This window comes from Tupaia chinensis, unplaced genomic scaffold (assembly GCF_000334495.1).
Source record: "Tupaia chinensis unplaced genomic scaffold, TupChi_1.0 Scaffold142180_1, whole genome shotgun sequence".
Lineage (NCBI taxonomy): Eukaryota > Metazoa > Chordata > Mammalia > Scandentia > Tupaiidae > Tupaia > Tupaia belangeri.
Genome location: NW_006202031.1, coordinates 60,227 through 66,226, shown reverse-complemented (window position 1 = coordinate 66,226; position 6,000 = coordinate 60,227). Strand labels below are relative to the sequence as shown.

The 6,000-nt window shown below is 39.7% G+C and overlaps 1 pseudogene; it reads left to right on the top strand.

Moving 5' to 3' along the window:
- The first annotated feature begins 4,546 nt into the window (after positions 1-4,546).
- On the top strand, positions 4,547-5,503 carry LOC102469684 (olfactory receptor 7C1-like; annotated as a pseudogene).
- Positions 5,504-6,000: the final 497 nt, after the last annotated feature.

Genomic DNA, 6,000 nt, shown 5'->3' with positions numbered 1-6,000 from the left:
TCTGCAGAGCTCAGCTACAGCTTGCCAGCTCCAGGCTACAAGTTCCCTCTCTACCTCTCCAAAATGCTCATTCAGTCCAGAGAACTAGGGTCTGACATCTATTCCCTGACACCCATGGTCCCAGGAAGGAAGATCAGGAAAGTCAAGTCTGTTAAATGATACCATCAGGAGAAATCAGAGCGATTCTGCTAAGTACTATGAGAAAGTGGTGTGGAGGGAAGGAAAGTGTTGCATGAGTGGTGCCTTCTGGGGTATGGTCTAGGATAACGAGTTAGTGAAAGGGGATTGATTCAAAGTTCTACATAGTTCATGTTTCTAGCTCTGCAGGAAATCTGTGCAGCCTACTCCAAGTTTCTTTGTTCTTTTATTGTGTTTGTTTACTGTAGGGCATATGCGTTCTCCAGAAAGAAAGACACACACACACACACACACACACACACACACACACACACAGAGAGAGAGAGAGAAAGAGAGAGAGAAAGTGAGAAATCATTGCCTGGGGAGATGGCCACACCACAATCCCATCTCCTTCATTCTCCTCACAGGACTTTGGGCATGCACACATATACTTCCAGGTGATTTTTTAAGCTGCTGGATCCAAGACTCAAACCATGCTGCTGGCCATGTGGAATCCAGCCTTCTTCACCCCTGCTGGTCCTCTTCCTGCTTTTAATCTCAGAGGATCTCAGAGAACAATTCCAGAACCACTCTCCTTTCATTACATATTTTTAAGTCCCAGGGATTCAGCTCTATTTCTCTTTTATCATTTCCTCTTAACTGTAGGACATTGACTGAGGGAGGCAGCCCCAAGGAGTGAGAAAGTTTCTGACTTGGAATCCAACAAAAGCTAGTTCTACTTCAGCCTTTTCCTTCTATGACCTGATGGACCCTGGAAATATTTCTTAGGTTCTGTGGATCTATTTCTCGTCAACACAACTGTGAGTATAAAATGTGGCAATAGAGGGACCAGCAGATGGCATAATGCTTACGTTGCTGGACTCCCACTTAGACCACGGTTTAAGATCCAGACCCGGGGGGCTTCAAATTCATGCTGGGCATGTGTGCATGCATGCCTAAAATCCCAAGAGGTGAATGGAGGGGAAGGGATTGTGGCATAGCTATTCTCTCTGGAAAAGTGATTCCTTGCTTCTTGTTTCTCTGTCCCTGTCTCTTCAGTGAGCACACATGCCCTATAGCAAAAATATCTCTCTTTAAAAAAATAAAATGTGTCAATAGAGAAGTCACCGGGTGGTATGGTAATTAAGACACAGGATTCCCACATGACTGACCATAGTCCAAGTCCCAAACCTGACAGCTTGAAAATCACACAGGGCACCTGTGTGTGGGTGCCCAAAATCCAGAGAGGAAAATGGAGGAGAAGGGATTATTGTGTGGCTATCTCCCTGGGAAGAGATTTCTCACTTTCCTTTTCTCTGTCTCTCTCTTGCGAGCACACGCACCCTATGGCAAAATCCTAAAAATAATAAATAAATAATGTGCCAGTAGAAATAATCAAAACTCTAATATTTTTTACCTGACTTGAATTGTATTCATGCTGGGAAAAAAAACATGTTGTATACTGTAAAGATGTACAGTTATTAAATGTCAATTTAAAAAATGTAAAACAAACAAAAATCAATAATGTTGAAGTTATTTTTAGAAGAATACACAGATTGTAAAGGTTAAAATATGTTTTTAATTTTTTTAATTAAATAAAGTAAAAACATTACAAAAAAGAAATAACCAAAGCTCTGTAAAAATTAATAATAATAATTGAAGTAGTATATTCTAAGCACTAATATAAGTGATCAGGGTGGTGATACAAAAGTGTTTTTTGACATGCTCAGATGCAGTGTTTTTGTCTTTTTTTAATTTGTTTGTTTCTGAAAGTAGAATAGGAGACACAAAATTGCTAATCAGCATATAAACATTTTTTAGAGGTTTTTGCTATAGGGTGTGTGAGCTCGCCAGACCGACAGAGAGAGACAGAGAAACAGAAAGCAAGAAATCACCCCCCAGGAGGGATGACCAAGCCACAATCCCTTCTCCTTCATTCTCCTCTCGGGATCTTGGGCATGCACACACATGTGCCCAGCATGAGTTTTAAACCACCGGGTCCGGGACTCAAATCACGGTCGACTACATGGGAGTCCAGCAACATAGCCATTATGCTAACTTCTGGTCCCCAAGCATATAAAATTTTTACATTAGCTCACCTCCAAAAAGTTGGGATATCAGGAAGGAGATCAGTTTTAGGTTATAGGTGGGTTTAGAAATTCTTAGGTTAGTATTGGTTAAAAGCACAAGCCTTTGTCTCAAAAAGGCAATCAGCAAAAGGATATCTATGTTTAACTTTAACAGAGATAAGAAAGCTTATGTATCTGCTGTATCTACATGTAAATACTATGTATCTAGTAACATTATACCTGGACTAGGATGTAGGGAGAATCTTACAATCACTGGAACAAAAGGGTCTATGACATGGGGCAAGCAGGTGGTTAAGTGGCTAAGGCACTGGACTCTCATTTGGCTAACCAGGTAACCATGGTTCAAGTCCTGGACCTAGCAGCTTGCTTTCTCACTTTTTCTCTCTGGTCAAATAAAATTAAATAAATAATTTTCCTCTTTTTTATTTTTTTAAAGGTTTCTTATGTTTTTTAAAAAATCGCTTATTTAATTTTATTTATTATTATTATTTATTTAACTTGACCAGAGAGACAGAAAAATAAAAAAATAATAAAAAGTGAGAAAGCAAGCTGCCAGATCCAGGACTTGAACCACAGTCAGCCATGTGTGAGTCCAACACATTAACCACCACACCATCTGTTGGCCCTAATAAATAAGTCTTTAATAAAAAACAGTAGTTAGTTACAGCAAGATTAGTGTTTGTAGACGTGACTCCTTAGAGCCCCTTAGAAAGTATCTTAGAGTTCCCACTTAATATATACCAAATGTCTTCACTGTAGGGCAGAAACTGAAAGATCATAAGGTATAAAAGCATGGAGAACAATTGTGGATATTAGAGACAGTGGAAGGAGCGTAGGAAATTGGGGGTGGGAGGAAAAGAACTGAAATGTTTAAAGGACACAAAAAGGGAAAATTATCTGTTGATGATAATGTGTACAGTAATATCTTTGACTGGACTAATATACAGTGTAGTCATGCATGGAAAATTCATTTGGTATGCGATAGTGATGTCTACAGTCATTGAAGGAAAAAAAAATGAAAGAAAAAATAAAAAGAAAGTATCTTAGAATAAGAAAGTAGTTAGAATTCTGTCCTCTAAAGATCTCAGAGAATGCTTGGGAGATTACAGATACAACAGGTGATGTTTAGAATCCAATGTCGGGACCAACAGGTAGCATAGTGGTTACAACACAGTACTCCTATATGGCTAACCACAGTTTGAGTCCTGGACCTGATGGCTTGAAAATCACTCCAGGCATATGTGCATGTATGCCCAAAATCTCATGAGTACAATGGAGGGGAAGGGACTGTGGCATGGCGACCCCTTTGGAGGGATGATTTCTCACTTTCCATATCACTGTATCTCTCAGTCTTTCTTTGGTTAAATGCTCTAAGGCAAAATCCATAAAAAATAATAATCAAATGACGTGTTTTTCTGTAGGTAAGTCTAATACTTGAGTTTTCTCAGGGTCAGATTTTACTAATTAATGTTTTCCTATGCCATGTTATCTTTTTTCATTGCATGCCTCATAATATTTTGTTGAGAGCTGGGTATTTTGAATAATATAATGTGCTGACTCTAGAAATTTAATTCTCTCTCCTCCTTGGGGCTTATTATGGTTTGTGGTTATCTGTTTCCTTAGTTACTCTTCTAAATTATTGGGTTGTCAGAAAAGTTATGATGCATTTTTACATAGAAAACCATAGAAAAAGATATCATGACTTTTCCAGTTGCCCAATAATTTTTAAAAGAGTGCACATTTTTGTCAGGTGTGCTTACCTGTCTCTATTCTGTTTCTGGCTAGTCAGTGGGAAGCCAGGCTGTGGAGGGTGTAAATACCATAGAACCGAAATTATGTTTTATGCTGAAGGTCTGCAGTCTATGACAGAATCTGAAAGAATAGCAGATACAGAGCCATGCAGAATGGTTATGGATACTGGAGACAGTGTGGGAATAAGGTGGGAGAAGGAGAAATTGTAGGAAAAAAATTAAGGAGAAAAATAGATATTTATGCAATACAAAAATTTATTATTATTTGTTGATGATAACATGTATAATATCCTCAACTGGGCTGGTGCGAAGTGTATTCATGTTGGATAAATTCACTTTACAAGCTAAGTGATGTAGAGTGATTGAATGTGTAAAACAAACTCAAATAAATAAATAAATAGATAAAAAGAGTAGTAGTAGCAAGGGAAATAATGGAAGCATTTCAAATTCCCCAATGGAAGAAAAGAAGGAAAAGGAACAATTGCATGAATTCTTTTGCTTGAAATTAAATGTAACCAAATTTCAGTGCTCTCATTGTGTTAATTGTCTGTTGCTTCTTTCCTCTTTCTTGGAAGCTATTTCATTCCCATGGAAACAGGAAATCAAACACGTGTTGCTGAATTTCTCCTCCTGGGATTTTCAGCAGAGTCAGAGATTCAATTCATTCTCTTCGGGCTGTTCCTGTTCATGTACCTGGTCACCATCATCGGGAACCTACTCATTATCCTGGCCACCATCTCAGACTCCCACCTGCACACCCCCATGTACTTCTTCCTCTCCAATCTGTCCTTTGCTGACATCTGTTTCACCTCCACCACCGTCCCAAAGATGTTGGTGAACATCCAGACACAGAGCAATGTCATCACCTGTATAGACTGCCTAATTCAGATTTTTTCATTGTGTTTGGATGCCTGGACAATTTAATCCTGACCATGATGGCCTATGACCAGTGTGTGGCCATCTGTCACCCTTTGCACTACACAGTCATTATGAGTGCCCAGTTCTGTGAGCTGCTGATTCTCGGAGCCTGGTGCATTAGTGTCATGGGCTCCCTTCTCAAGACCTTGACCATTTTGAGGCTGTCCTTCTGCACAAACATAGAAATCCACACTTCTTTTGTGATCTTCCTGAAGTCCTGAAGCTCACCTGTTCTGACATCCACATCAATAACATAGTGGTGTACTGTGCAACAGGACTTTTGGCTGTGACTCTTCTCACTGGAATACTTTTCTCTTACTATCAAATTGTTTATTCCATCCTCAGAATTTTGTCAGCTGAGGGCAAGTACAGAGCCTTCTCCATCTGTGGGTCTCATCTCTCAGTGGTGTCCTTGTTCTATGGCACAGGCCTGGGGGTTTACCTCAGTTCTGCAGCCACAGCATCCTCTAGGATGAATATGATGGTCTCATTGATGTACACCATGATCATCCCTATGCTGAACCCTTCATATACAGTCTGAGGAACAGGAACATGAAGAGGGCCCTGGAGAGACTTCTTGGTAGGGGGATGCTTCTCAATGATGAGGTCATTGAGGGGCTTTCCTGAGTAGCATGGAGGCTTTTGTTCATGGATTTTGTTTATATCCAAACATCATTTCATACTTTTAGTTCTAGAATTATCATATTTTATTGTGTCTATTTTTAGGATGTTTTTGCTTTAGAGTGTGTGCCCTCACTGGAAAGAGAGAGAAAGACAGAAACAGAGAGAGGGAAAGTGAGAAATCACACCCTTGGTGAATAGCCATGCTGTAATTCCTTCTCCTCCATTCTCCTCCCAGGATGTTGGACCCACACACACACACACACACACACACACACACATTGCTGGTGTGATTTTCAAGTCAGTCACCAAATCTGGGACTCGAACTGTAGTTGGCTATGTGGGAGTCCAGTGATGTAACTGCTACACCACCTGCTAACCCCTCTAATTATGTCTTGATTTTGAGAAGTTTTGAAGTCTGTGTATTTATTCACTTGCTTGGACAGCTGCAACAAAGTACCACAAAATAGGTGATTTAAATAACAGTACTGTTTTGTCTCATA